The 14,837-nt window shown below is 33.3% G+C and overlaps 1 long non-coding RNA gene across 1 annotated transcript in view; it reads left to right on the forward strand.

The window, feature by feature from the left end:
• LOC132194176 (uncharacterized) overlaps positions 1–14,743 on the forward strand; it is a 138,069-nt gene extending 123,326 nt beyond the window's left edge. The window contains exons 6-7 of the long non-coding RNA XR_009441518.1: positions 13,384–13,520; positions 13,806–14,743. This is a non-coding gene — a long non-coding RNA (uncharacterized LOC132194176). The remainder of the gene's footprint in view (positions 1–13,383; positions 13,521–13,805) is intronic.
• The last annotated feature ends 94 nt before the right edge of the window (positions 14,744–14,837 follow it).

Below are 14,837 nucleotides of genomic sequence, written 5' to 3' on the forward strand. Positions count from 1 at the left end.
GTGCATTTATACACTAGAAACCAGAGTGTCCTCTTTTTTCCCCCGCGGACGGTCTAATTTTCAACTCCACCCCCAAAGCCATGTTAAGATCAGGGGGGCGCAAATATTGCTTAAATTTCGACTAATGTCAAAGTGGGGTGTTAAATTTCTGGGCGCAACACTCATCCCCACATGGCCCAACACATGTTCAAAAGACACGTGGAATACAGAATTAATCAATATTGAAGAACTTGATTAATCTAGAAAGCTTTTGAAGCTAAATGTATAATTATATTAAAAAAAATCAGGAAAGTATCCAAGATTTCGAATACAACTTTTGATAAAAAAAAAATACAAGTCAAGCCGACCCGGATTTAAAGATCGATCATTCGGTCAAGTCTTTACATTTTCGCAAAAAATATTTCCGTCGTAAATTTCGCCGCTACTTGAACTTGACAGCTGCCGACGCACCCGGGCATTAACGTAAATATCCTTAACGACATTCCGCATCTGGAAATTTTAACGAGGGAATTAATTCCTAATTTGGAGTGGAACGACGTGTTTTGGTTGTTTGGTTGATGATCGCACGCAGGCCGGAGAAGATGCGGAGCCCGCACGAGAGAGATTGAGCCATAAAGTAAATCGCAGCCTCCACTGCTGAGAGCTATGGAAGTATAAATTCTCGCTCAGAGCAAACAACCTGCGGTATGGTGGCAAATCATAAATTAGGAGCTACGAGAGTGAGCAGATAAATATAACGAGACTTATCTTCGATCGGACTAGCGAGGAAGAAAGAGAGACTTGATGGCCACCGCATCAATTCAGCCTTTCGTCGTCCAACAAGCTGTTAATTTTAATGGATTGTTTCGCTGTCGCCTTATTTAGAAAGTGGCACCCGAGCCAATTAATGCTCCACGAAATTCATCGCCCCCCTGTAATGATCATCAGATATAAACGGCTCTTCAATAAATTTCTTGCTCAGAGAGCTGCTGGTTTTCCTAGTCGCTTCGCGAGTTTGGAACTTTTTATTAGCATATTCTGCTTTCAAGTCCAAAATGAGGTTAAAAAATATATTTCGATGAAGCTCGGAATCCACGTAAAAATTCATTTTCCTAATTTATTTGTGAAAAAAGAGAGATCTTATTATTTTAGGCCATTGTAAAAATTTTATTTTTTTATAAAGCATTCTGCTTGTGTGGTTTAATTTTTAAATAATTAAATTATTTTAATTTTCTTTTTGATGATAATTTATTAATAAAACGCCAAGAAAATTTTTTAATCAATTAAATTAGAAAATTATTTTAAAGAGAATTACTTTAAATTTGTGTTTTAAAAATATTAATCCTGGGGTTATAATTTAAAATTGGGAATATTATTAATTAATTTGTTCCTCAAACTTAAACGTTTGGCTTTCTTTTGTAAATCTGTACCTTTTGAAAAAAAAATTTTCCCATATTTTTGCTCCTCGCCCATTTTGTTTGAACATTTTGACTTAAAGTATGTCTGATTTTCAACGTGCTGCTGGTGTAATAAATTTCTCGGAGAAAACAAGGAGCTGAAATATCAGAAGCAAAAGGCGAGTGGCTGTCACAAGTCCTGCTGTTGTCACCGACAACATAAAACAGAACCCATCACGCGTCTTGCTATCTAAGCAGCAGCGTTGAAACACATCAGCGGGAAAGGCGATACGCCGTGATGTGCGTGTCACTTGGAAATCCTGAGAATCTCGCCTCGGCTTTTGAAGACGAGCGGCTTCTTGATGTGTGCGCTCTGGAAACGAGAACAGAAAACTCATTTGTCAGCCTCAAGGAAAGTGATTTTCATCTCTGCTTGCTCCTTCACACACGGGCAAACCGACTCTTGATGGGTGATTAGGATTCAGTTCACTCTGTCCTGTCACGTAATTAATTGGTCGACCTTTGCTTTTCCCGCCGGGGACGCTTCTGTTAAAAATCTGAGAAATGAGATGCCACATTTTTTTTTCATCTTAAGCAGCAGTCTACAGAAATTCGTAGGGTAAAAAAAATATAATAACTTTTCTAACTTTCTAAAAATTTAATAAATGCTTTAAAATTTTCATGGTAATTTTTATTTGTAATTTGATATCTGAGGGAAAAACAAATGCTTCGAAAAAATTAAAAAAATTTTAAATGTTAATATTAACGCAGAATATAGAAAAATAGGAAAAATTATGTTCAGTTGAAATGCAAAATTGTTATCCCCTGAATGCTCTCTAACTATCTCAAATTTGAGCAGATGACTTAATTTAGGATCAAGTCAGTTCAGGAGCAAGGATTGTTTCTAAAGACAACATATCAATTCATTTCGATGAGTTTTATAAAACAAACAAAAAAAAACAATATAATTTATCTTCATGAGAAATAAAAATTATCTGTGAAAGTAAATTGAAGCCTCAATATGTCACTAAAATCTATACAAATTTAAAAATTAACTAAAAATTTCACATTTAATGCTTGATTCTATATCCAAAAGTGTCAAAAAAGATAAGTATTATTTATAAATATTTATAAATTGATGGCACACCAAAAAAAAGACCTTAATAAATAAAATTCAAAATTCCACATTCTTAATGTTATTATTTTTTTATTTTAAATTTTTCTTTGGTTCCATTTCAAACAAAGTCTATAATCTAATTTTAAAGTGACTTTAAGTTTTTTGTTACACACAGAGTAAAAAGTAGCCAAGCCAACTCATCATTTCCAAAATTAATGGTGCCGGTCGGAGCTTTCCAGATGCCGACGTGCTAAATCGCTTGGCTCGCATTAGTCAAACAACAAGGCGGCCGCTGAGAAATAAATTGCCGGCCGGCTGAAAAAATCAAACAAATCCACGGGCCATTTATTCCCAAATGCGTCCGAGGTCGCACATCAAAGCAACTTTCGTCGCCGCGTTTTCTTTATTAATTGAGAAATTTCTGGCCGAGGCATGACTAATTTCTTCCAGCTCTCTCACAGAGAGACGAATTAACTCTTCGGAGGTGTCGAGTTTAGAAACCGAGTGTGTGTATTTTTGTAAATAAAATTCGTGAGTGTATAATATTAAGTGGGCAATTTTCACTCGCGCGCTTTAATGATGTCTGACGTGCCGTGGAATTATAACAGACAGGTGTCGCCAGTAAATTGATGCCTTCAGCGACAGTTTATGTTAGAAAAAGACCCCCGTACTCGAGAGAGAGCCCGTTCGTAATTCCACTTAACGTGTAACAAAATTCAACATCAAAAGCAGCACACACCGTATACTTAATTCCTTAAGCTCTCTTCCGAATCCTCCCCGGCGCTATATATATTTTATTCCTCGCACACACTCGCCCCAGCCCAGTTCTTTCATGTCGGCATTTTATAATTTAATATTTTTTCTACTTAATGACAGCTTTTATATGCCGCGCTCTGATATTGAAGGATGAGCAAAGTCTCCAGGTCCGGACTGATCCAGATTATACAATCTACAATTTTGGAAAGACTTGTTAAATTGATTTGATCTGCAGTTCTAAATAAAGAGAGGGTAATATTTTTTTTTAATTTTTGCCCTCTAGATTTTTTATAAAACTAACTAGAGCATTCAATTGTTGTATTGGTTATTTTAATTAGTTCTGCATACAAAATTTAATGAATAAGAAAAGATGTTTGATTTCCATTTTATTAAGAATTTAAACAGGCTGACGAATATAAATCTGAGTTTTCAATTCATTTCTTTTTAAACACATCCTAAAGGTTGTTTTGACCACGAAAAATTATAAATTAGAATTATTATATAATTATTCACTAATTTCAATGTTTATAAATATCTTGAAAAATCATCTGAAACACTTAGCTTGCAGCCCATCTCGGCGCGGGCAACTTGCTTGCCAGAGGTGTTGCTGTTTCTTCACATTTTGTTATTTAATCTTTCAATTTTGACTTGATAAGCAGCAAAAATAATGATACATAATGTTTAGAACTTACGATTCTTTTTGGTTCACTTGTAATAATTTTTTTTAAATGTACAAATATATTTAATTATTATTTTCATTGAAATTTAAGCATAAATTTTTGAACATTAAATGTAATTTTAGTTTGAATAATAATATTTTTTAAATATTTAACTTTTTATTCATTGAAATGAAAACATTTCAAATAAAAAAATATAATAATTATTTGCATTGTCAATACAAATTTATATATTACTACGCCAACATGAGCTTCTGTAATTCAAAATACCCAGTTGAAACTGATTGGTTGTAACACATTGTTGAGAGTTCAGTGCGTAGTTCTTATGATGAAAATTAAGAATATCTATTAATTTATTCGTGAATAGAAATGTAACGCAAACTATATAAAATTGTTCTGTTGAGTTTTCAATATAATTCAGAATGGAAAAAAATTAATAATACATTTTCAACAGTTTTCATCCAAAAAGACAAAATCGAAAGTCCGTGCCTCGAGTGAGGTGCGGCAGTAGTGGAGCATACGGAGGAGAATAAATATTACACGCACCTCGCCACCTAATGACAGCCTTTGTGGATGAGGCCAATTTAATAAACCCTCAAATCCATCATCATCAACCTCCCCAGCCTTTTTATTCGTGCGTCTCATTTTTTCCATCCATTCCCGCGAGCCGGGCGATAATCATGCAACTTTCCGTCTGTAATTTATCCTCTCGTCGCGGCCGGCGCACGTATCCATGTTCATATAAAAATAGACATCGCCGAGACATTATCATCGCCTTCTCTATATTTATTTTAATGCACGCCTTACGTACGCGTAATTACAATAATTACACATTGTGTGTGTGTCGTGTTCAAGTCATATTATCGTGGCAGCGCGAGAGATGCTGCGGCCGGTTTTCGTTATATTCTTTCAGCAGGATATATAATTCTGCGCGGTGCATGCACGGCTCGTCGCATTTTAATATCAAATCCTGTGCGCAATGAGCGATTTTGTATGCGAGTCAGGCGCGCTTAAGCATTTGTGCAGAGACTACAATTTTATTACAGTCTGCGCCTTTTTGCTACAAGCGCGTTGCGGCCGAGAAAAACACTTAAACGCGAGACGGATTGGATTAATTAAATTATCTCCTCATGAGCATGCGGTAAAGAGGATCAGCAACGATTTTACAATTTACTTAGAATAGGACAAAGTACAACAATGTCAAAACAGTGGAGAAAAAAACAAGCCAATTTTAGAATAAGTGCAATGGAAAAAATTTACAATTTCCCGCTTAAAAAACAGGCTTTTTTAGCGGTTTTTTATTAAATAATTGTCATTTATTACTTTTCTCTCTTTACTTAATTATAGATCCAATTCAACCCCAATTATGCTTGTCTTTTCAATTTTGTATTCATAAAACATCATTTCAATTGTTCTGTTTTTATTTTCCTTGAATTTTGAATTTTTTGAAAAAATTTAAATCTAAAAAGAAATGCGTATTTCCTCCAACAAGGTGCTAAAAATAATTCATTTATTTCTTAAGGCCAACTAACAAAAATTTAAGTGTGGTATGAAAACTGAAATCACTTGAATTTGATTTATTAGGCAAAATCTGTTAACATCTGTGGCCAATGGATTGGATAGCCTACTTTACTCGACTTTAAAACACGATTCTACTCTTTTGTTGCGTACAAAGAGGATAAAATATAGTGATTAAATAATATGTAATCTAGAAAATAAAAGTTCAGAGAAACTAGAAATTTTTGTTTAATAAGGGAATTAAAACTTCTTCAAGAAATAAGAACTATAGCGTTTTTTTAAACTCACAAATCGTCATTTTTATTGTGAATTTTAATGAGTAGCAGTGGTTTTTTGAGGGATAAATAAAACCATTTTTAAGTACTGAAGAACGATAATAATTTTGAAAATACCTCATTGCAACATTTTTGCTTGCAAATGTACTGATTTTTACATTTATTTCATCTTAGAAGTAGTTCATTATTTTCTTTATCTGAAATGTTTATAATTCTTGGCCAAATTTAATTATGTATTGAGGCTCATCTAATTAATAACAAATATAATATAAACTACAATTGAACGAAATTAAAAAGATTTGTAGATGAATTATAGGTTGGACTTCAGGTCGCTGAATATATTTGAAAGTTCTTTATGAACCGACTAATGTGTCATCTTCACACGTCCATCCAAATTAAATAGCTCCCTTGCCATGCTGATTCGCACCTCTCTCTTTAAGTAATAAATAAGTGTACACCTGTGTACATGCGCATTTAAATATTTTTGAAACATCAATCAGTCATTAGAGAAGAACTTTCTCAAACCCATTTGTGTTAATTCATACACGCATGTGTATGATGAATGTTCTTTGCCTGATGAGAGTGTTGCTTTCATTGCGAGAGACTAATAAGCCCGCGCCCTTGTTGTCGCACATGAGGCCTTGTGCGAGCACCGAGATCTGTCGGTGCCTGATATCATTTGTATAAAATGCTATAATTATATGAGCGCTGGTGTCACACCCATGCCGTTTCTCTGACTATATTATTTGCATTTACGACTCCTCGAAATGTAATAAATTAATTGCTCCCTCGGCCCCACAACTCTGTATGTATAATTAAAGAGCGACTCGCTTTTTCTTTAATGTCATGCCAATAAATAAATTTCGCAGACACGCCTAACTGCAGCGACTTGATGAGGAAGAAAATTGTGTGTATATGCAAAAGTACTTTTTCCTCGCGTGCGGTGTTAATCACTTACAAATGCTACAAGGTATAATCATTTATTTCTTTCTTCTGCGTAGATCGCAAAGCATGATTCATTTCTCCGCTGCTGGCTTTTTATGGCACTTCGGCAATAAAAATCAATTCGCACAATTTCATTGCAAAACTGGAAAGTTTTTATTGGTGACTTAACCAATGATCATAATATCTAAAAATTATTTAAATATTCACAATTACTTGCGAGTTAAAAACAAGTTAATTTTGGAAATAGCTAAAAACGATCCATCTGTATATATGTATCATAAATTGATTCGATTTTATAAATTTTCAACATAAATTTTTTTATGAAACTTAAAATCCACGAGAAGTTAAACATAATCAACCATAATTTTTTTTTAAACAATAAAAGATGCGATTTTCAAACATCTGTTGAGGATTTATATTTTATTTCCATTTTTACGTTTCAATATTTGTCCATACAGATTCAACATGTTCCTATTTTAAATAATTTTTTTAAATTTAATATATTACATAATATAAGCATTGAAAATATTTTCATGTTTCATGTTTGAGCAATCAATTATTGTATTTAAAGATTTTTACATTAATTTGCATTGGTAGGCTCATTTTTTTCTGCACTACTTACTTAAATTTGTTTAAATTATTTATTAAGTACGCATTTGCTTTCAAATGAATATAACTCATTTTACTATATTTCAGCCAATGATGAATAAAAAAAATCTTTTTTGAGATATACTTTTTATTATCAAATTTAGCTCTTTTCCTGTTTTTAATTGGGAATCATTCTTGCATGCTGAATTAAATTTAAAATTCAGAGGAGCACGATTATGACATTAAAACTTTTATAGCCTTTATAATGTCATTTATTTCAGTGCAGGTTTATTCTCTCTCTTAAGTGAGCGGCGAATTTGTCGATTTTTCGTCGCTATAAATTCACAAGTTTGACGTTTATATTACTTCCTCCTCTCGAGAAATCAAATTTATGCTTCTGGAAATAAAAAGGCCCACATCCCATCAGGTGTGTTTTTCGCCTCTCTTCATATAATTACGCACCAGCATGACGTAAAATTTATATCATATTAATAATTTATCTTGGAATTCCAACACAGAGGCTTTACGCTCGTTCTCTGAACAAACATCATAATTTAACAGTCGGCGCGGCTTTATTCTTTTTTACGAGAGGGCGATGATAATTCGGTCGCGTCAAATTAATTTCTTACTAGAATTGTTGTTTTTCTCAGCGCGGCCATTAAAATTTCCAGTCCATTAATTTCATCCGTTTTTTAATTTTCCAGTGATGTTTTGCGTATTTATCTAGAATTTTAATTGGTCGCTTTGCAATAAATGTCATCGGTGGCTCCGTCAAAGTTATGACATCCTGACGTGCACAGTGGCCATAGCGGAAGTGGCCTTTTTTATTCCAATTTGTCAGCAGCACTCGACTGTACTTTATTGCACTCATAAATTTGAATACAATGCATAATTATCTCATTACACTCCATTTTTTCATGATTTTATCGCACATGAGCCCCATAAAAATTTGTTCACGTGTACACACGAAAGCAATTTTTAATTAAGACGTTATGAATTTAAATGAGCTTTAAAGCCATAAATCTGCCTGAAAGAAAAATCCAGAAATTTTTCACTCCTTTTTTTAATCCGAAAAGCAAACTTTCAGGCATGTATACGTGAGATTGATTGATGAAGAATTAATTAAAGCTTCAATTAAAATATGTAAATATGAAAGTTGGCGCGGCGAATTTATTTGACAGACGGCAGGTGATTAAAGGCGAAATAATTATATATTCAGCCGGCGCATAAATTAATATTTTAAGTTTGAAAGATAAAAAAAAAAACACTTGGTGTATGTTTTTGAGCCGCCCTATAAATGAAGAGAGCGCTAATTAAGGAAGGCGATGTGTGTGCTCATCATCGGGGTCACACTCATTATTTATTCAGCAATGGCAAAAACAAATTTTTATCTGCCGCCGCCGCCACTGCATTTTATTTTTCTTTCAAGGCACATAGACATTAAAGGCTGCGACCGACGGCATAAATGAGGAATAAATTATTCACCGCTGATTATATATTAGAGTCATGTTTATCACAACATTATGCTGTCCATCCTCTCCGCTCTTATCCTTTTATGTCTTCCACTCCACCTCGCGACGCATTATGCCCCGCGTGGTGCTGAATCCTAATTATTTCGATCGCCGCCGCCACAGCCGCGACACTACGACGTGCAAACCAATGAGAGGCAGTAAAAAAAACACTACTTTCAGCCTTTTCCACTCGCTTCTCTCCAATTTGTAACTCAAATTTTATTTCCTCGGCAATAAAAGAGTCGCGATTTATTCACTTTTATGGTGTGTAAATTAAATTGAAATGGTGAGAAGCTCTCTTGAGATAACTGAAAGTTATAAAGGTGAAAATGTGTCCAGATGAAATTCTTGTGTAAATTTAAATTTACAACTTGCATAAAAATCGATTTAATGAGCAAGCGTTGCAAAATGAGTTCCAAAAAGAAATTCACAATAATTCAAAAACTACAAAATCTTAAAAAAAAATAAACTTGTTAAAAATTAATAATATAAGTTTTTAAAAATATTACTTCTAATTATATGTAAGGCATTTGTTTAAATTTTTTTACATTTTTTTTAATATATAATCATTATTTAATTAAATATTTCAAAAATAATTATTTTCTTTCAAAATATTTAATAACAATTCTATGAAATAAGGGTAGAATTTAATCAAAATTTTATACGTTTATTTTGTTTTAAAAAACAAAAAAATTTAAATAGGGTTTGGAATTCTTAAGGTAAGTCATTTTACATTTTTGGTACCTTAGCTCCCAAACTTTTTTTTTAATTTTAAATTAATACCAAAAATTGATATATATTTAAATTTCATATTTAATCATAAATTTGTACAAAATTGATTAAGAAAGCGTTGAACTATGTCAATGCAGATTTTTTAAATAAAATACAATATATTGATTTCTCATCAAACCTTAAATAAACAGAAGGATAAAAAAATCAAACCAATTGTGGTTTCTAAATAAATAAGATCGTTGACTATGCACGCCCATTTGTAATTAAAATTCAAAAGAGACAAATATAATTCTATTTTTAGTTGGCTGAAAGCACCGAAGCATACATTCCGCGCGCTCGATTTATTATGTTATTTTAACTTGCTGCGTGCGTGGCGCGTTTTTTCGGCGCGCCAGCAAAGAAATTTTCATGCACAGCGCAGAGCTTCGCCTGCTCTCATCGTATAAATGCTGCGAGTCCGGCGGCAAACATATAAAGATGCTATCACCGGGATAACAAATGGCTTCCTCTTTGCCAGCAAACAAGCAAGGCATCAATGCATTTACATTTAAGACCCACAATATCGCCGCCTCGCATTCAGCTAAACGCAGTGTTCGAATAAAAACTTGGCACAAAACTGCGAAAATCGTACGGAAAGCCCCGGAATAAAAGCGCGTCTTTTTATCCCCTTTGTTCTTGTAACAAATGAGCGCGCAATTAAAATTTTATTTCTAGAGAGTGAGAGATGAGCGTTGAAAATTTTCGCTCTTGGTTGCGGCCCAAATAAAAATGATGGATGCTGATGAGTTGGGTGTAACACACACGGTGTCATTAATTATTCGCGTTTGATTTACCGACCTCGTCCAGAGGTTGGGAAAAATAAAATTAATTGTTGGCATTTACAATGGCACACGTGTTGTGTTCTAGATTAATTGCGCGCGTATGCATCACACCGGTGATTTACGAGCTTTAATTTGCATCAAAGGGAGTAAAAAATAAAAATAAAATCGCATCAATGTTAATTTTGATTTTTTCTTTCTTTGAAGGAGTGATGACTTTTACTTTTTCATTTGATAGAAGGCACATTTAATATTAAATTTATTAATGTTACATATCAGAATTGATATCGTGATATTCGCAACCAAAAAAGGTTGAAAACAAAAAACAGGTTCATCAAAGATTTAAATGCTTTTTGAGGATAAAGGTGAATCTTCAATGAATCCAGTTGTCTCTCAGCTATTTTAAGTGCGAATCTCTTTTTGATTTTAATTAAGGTCTTTTATACAAAAATTCGTAAAAAAAAAACCGGAAAGGCTCTTAATTTAATTTTTAAATTTTTCCAAATTTTTTGCATTATGATCTGGTTTGCGGGAAACTTCATAAAAGTTGATTTTAAATCAAAACCCTGTTTCAAAAGTTAAGAAATAAACCAGAAATATCAACTAATGGAATTTTAATTATTTTGAAAGCTGTCAGACTCTCTTTAAGGGTTTGAAGACAATTTTGTACTTCATTTAAAGAAAGTGCGCGTCCAATTAAAGTCGCGAAAAAAACTCCACTTCTTGGTCAGTCCATAAAACTCGACCAGTATTAAATTTATCACCGTGTTATTCAAAATAAACGGCTTTCTTAGCTCAGCAGCTAATTAGAGTAAAAGTGTGTGCTAAACATGTTATTGGTGAATGTGCCGAATCGAGAAATGTGGCCTAAGTGGATGCTGAAAGGCGAAATAAATTGCGACCCGGCCGCAGTTTAGCGGATAAATTAAGCCATAAATATAAGAGGCAAAGCCCAAATTGATCAGCCAGTTAATTTAACATCGCACCGCGCGAATTGTAAATTAAAAATCAGCACCGCGTGCGCTCGTAAATATATTCTCGGCTCTCTCCGGTGTGCTATAAAGTACACAATTTAATGATCAATTAAAACGGAATTCAAATACAAACTTTTAATATAGGTGCTCTTGGCGGCGAGAGAGATATTATCCGGCGGTAATAATTTACATTTCAAATTATGGCCGAAAGCCACTCTCAACAGGTTTCGCAATATTTGCAGAAAAACATACGGAGCAATAAAAATTATATTTAAATTTGTTGGAGAAATATAAAAGCATCGAGAATGAGATGTTGTCAGCTCATAGATCCCTAGCTGAACCAGGACAAGTCGTCAACAGCTGAAAAGCCAATAAATTGCACTCGAAATACACTCAAGCCTGGCTATCGGCCTCATACAATATTGCCAACAGCTGTCCCGACAGATGAGATTTGTCACCGAGCGAGACGTTCACTCTCTCGCCAAGGAGTAGCACAACCGCCGCAAAACCAAATGCTTTGACCCCCATTCACTTTCATTTATGGCTCTTAAAATCCGGCAGAATTAATGTCACGCTCCAGGCAAGTTTTTATCTTCAAATGTACTTTGGTGAATACAATTTAATTTTTTAAATATCTTTCTCGATCGTGGGTTGATTTGGAAAAACAAATAAAATGGACAACAAAATTAATTAAATGAATTAACCCACCATTTTTTAATGAGAATTATTTATTTTTTAAATATTACGATGAGGAATCTAACTCTGTATTATATGTCTTGCAATATAATTAATATGTATATTTAAAATATAAATGCAAAAAGAAAACTTTCTCGCTTGTTCAACTTTATTGCAGAAATAATTTTGACGTCATTGTGTGATTAATTGATATCAATATCTGCGTGATTAATCCCGAGTTGATTGTTCTAAGTTGCTTAATGTATGTACGGCAATAATGTAGTAACGAGTAATACTTATAGCTGCATTTCAATGAGAGTGACTATAAATTAAATATAAAATGCAGTAAAAGTAGTGCCTTATTAAAATGCGCATAGAGTGTTGAATGGCCGTTTGGTTTCCTCTCTCGTCGCGTTGCGCAATTAAGTTCAGTTTGCTCAGCCATATAGGCATAAATTTTCACGCGATGGAGCAAATTGCTAAATAAACATGTGTAATTAACACTTGAACCTCGGCGCGGCAGCTCAAGTGTGAATTCGCGTTTAAAGTCAACACTCTGCAGGATGTGTGTGCCTGTTTTCCTGCTGTCCACTCACATTATGAGCTGCGGAAAAAATAATAAAGGCGCGCTTTCAAATTTGCATATAATGTATCCATTAATGGGAAGTGAAATGTGTAATTTATTCATTTGTAAAACTGCTAATGAACGTATATGATTTCAAGCGAGAGAGAGGAAAAGAAATTTATCATTTTAATTAATGTGCCGGTGTGAATTTATTTCCGAGTTCGCTTCACTCTCACATGTATTGTATAGCTTGGGTGAGATTAATTTTTGTCCAAATGTCACGCCTCAAATTTTTGTCTTTCATATTTTTTCAATTCGCTGCAAAATTTATTCTGACAATTAATTATTTAAAAAAAAAATTATTAAAAACAAATCTGTACTAATTCAAAATTTTCAAATTATATAATTTGAAGACTTCATTATCAATGAGATTTTTTTCAATTTGTTCCCAATTGTATTTAATTTTTTTTTTTGCACAAAAAATTTACCATTTAATTTTTTTTTTTCATATTTTGTTATAATTACAATCAAATCAGTTTTAAATCGTGGAGTTAAAAAATATATAGAAACAAACATTTTAAATTTCAGATTTTTTGTCTATTCTTTGCCATGCAGAAATCGTTGGACGTTAAAGTTTATAATAATAAATGTATTAAGTTTTCTTTTATTTATATAAAGATTATAAAAAATTTTAAAATCAATAGACTAATAATAAAATGCGCATTAAAGACTTTCCTTAAACTATAACATTTTACCCGGTGGAATTTTTCAACCAAAATTTTGATTTTAATAAATCACCATGTAAAAAAAGAGATTTTATCTATCAATTTATTTAATGGCGTGAATTTAATTTCAGCAGTCACTCCACTCTCCTGAGTTGCTGGGTTGAGATTAATTTATATATGAAACTGTCACGTCTCAAAGTCTCTGGCACAATCCGATGAAATTCCTGCGCTGATTCAAACTATACTCGCGCATGCACATCTCCCCAAGGTAAGCCAAGTATATAAAAATGATTTATCACATTTCATGATATGACACCTTATTACGGCAGTTATGACGTGGAAAAATCATTTTCAACTTGTCATGTTTCATTCGTCTGAAAGAAAAGAAAGAATACCGAGCAGCCGAGTTTGTTGTTGGATATTTTTTTTTCTTCTAAACTCACTCACTCACACACAATAATTATTATACCTGTCCAACATCTGTCCAAAAACATATAAAAAACCCAACACGTTACAAATATGAAAGGTGATATTTTATAAATTCATTTTTCAGCGCGCACTGACGTCGGCGTGCTCTTTCTTTTTCCAACCATCAAGTATGGGCAATTACGATTTCATTCTGCTCAAACAACGTGCGTGCAATCCGAGACGCCCTGTTTTTTTTTTCTTTTACATATCAGGTCGGGGAGCGAAGAAAAAATCCAAATGACGATTCCAGTTCAGAGAACAAATTTTCAAACATCCTTTGACAGGGAAAAAATAATACAGCTGAACGATAAATAATGAAGGCAAAGCGCGGCGAAATCAAACGGGGCGGCCAAAGGAAAGCTTTTGAAGCTGCTGTCATCGCCCGCAACGCGCGGTAGCACCATGGGTGGTTGCATCTCTCTGCCATGGACACACACACATTAAAATGCAGCGTCATCAGAATGAAGAACCGAGCTGCTGGAGGCCGACAGCAGCCGGTCAGATTCCTCAAGTCCACGCCGCGGGAGCCGACACCAAGTTTGATTTTTCTTTTAACTTTTGATCGCAGTTTGATTGATTTTTGTAATACAAATCCCTTTTTAACCCGCATTTAAATATAATGAGGCAGTCAGTTTTGTATGAGAAACTAAAATGTTTTCTGCAACAAGGAAAAAGCCCGTTCTCTTCATTTCCATGATCATCATCATCATCTCCTCGAGTGTCAACTTCTTCAAACAAAAAATGTTTATAATTTAGCGTCAATGTAAATCTTACACATTTAAAAATAATTACCAAAAATTTTAATTTTATTGCTTATTACATATTTATACATACCAATCACCTTCTGATGATCACTGATTTTGAATTTTATATCTAGTTTCTAGAAATTTGAAGTATACGAACACACATAATTATATTTTTGAATTGACTGCAGATTGTTTTGAAATTAGATTATTTAAATTTTAATAAGATTGTTAGTAAATAAAATTTTATTAACCACTGCAACGACACAGAACATGTGAAATTAATCCTCTGATATTCTTATTTCACCTTGGTTTTATTATAATATATTTATATTTAAAAGTGAAACATTTGAAATTATTATTTGTATAAATGC

The sequence above is a fragment of the Neocloeon triangulifer genome, unplaced genomic scaffold, assembly GCF_031216515.1.
Source record: "Neocloeon triangulifer isolate White Clay Creek 2 clone unplaced genomic scaffold, ASM3121651v1 ptg000006l, whole genome shotgun sequence".
NCBI classification, from domain to species: Eukaryota; Metazoa; Arthropoda; class Insecta; order Ephemeroptera; family Baetidae; genus Neocloeon; species Neocloeon triangulifer.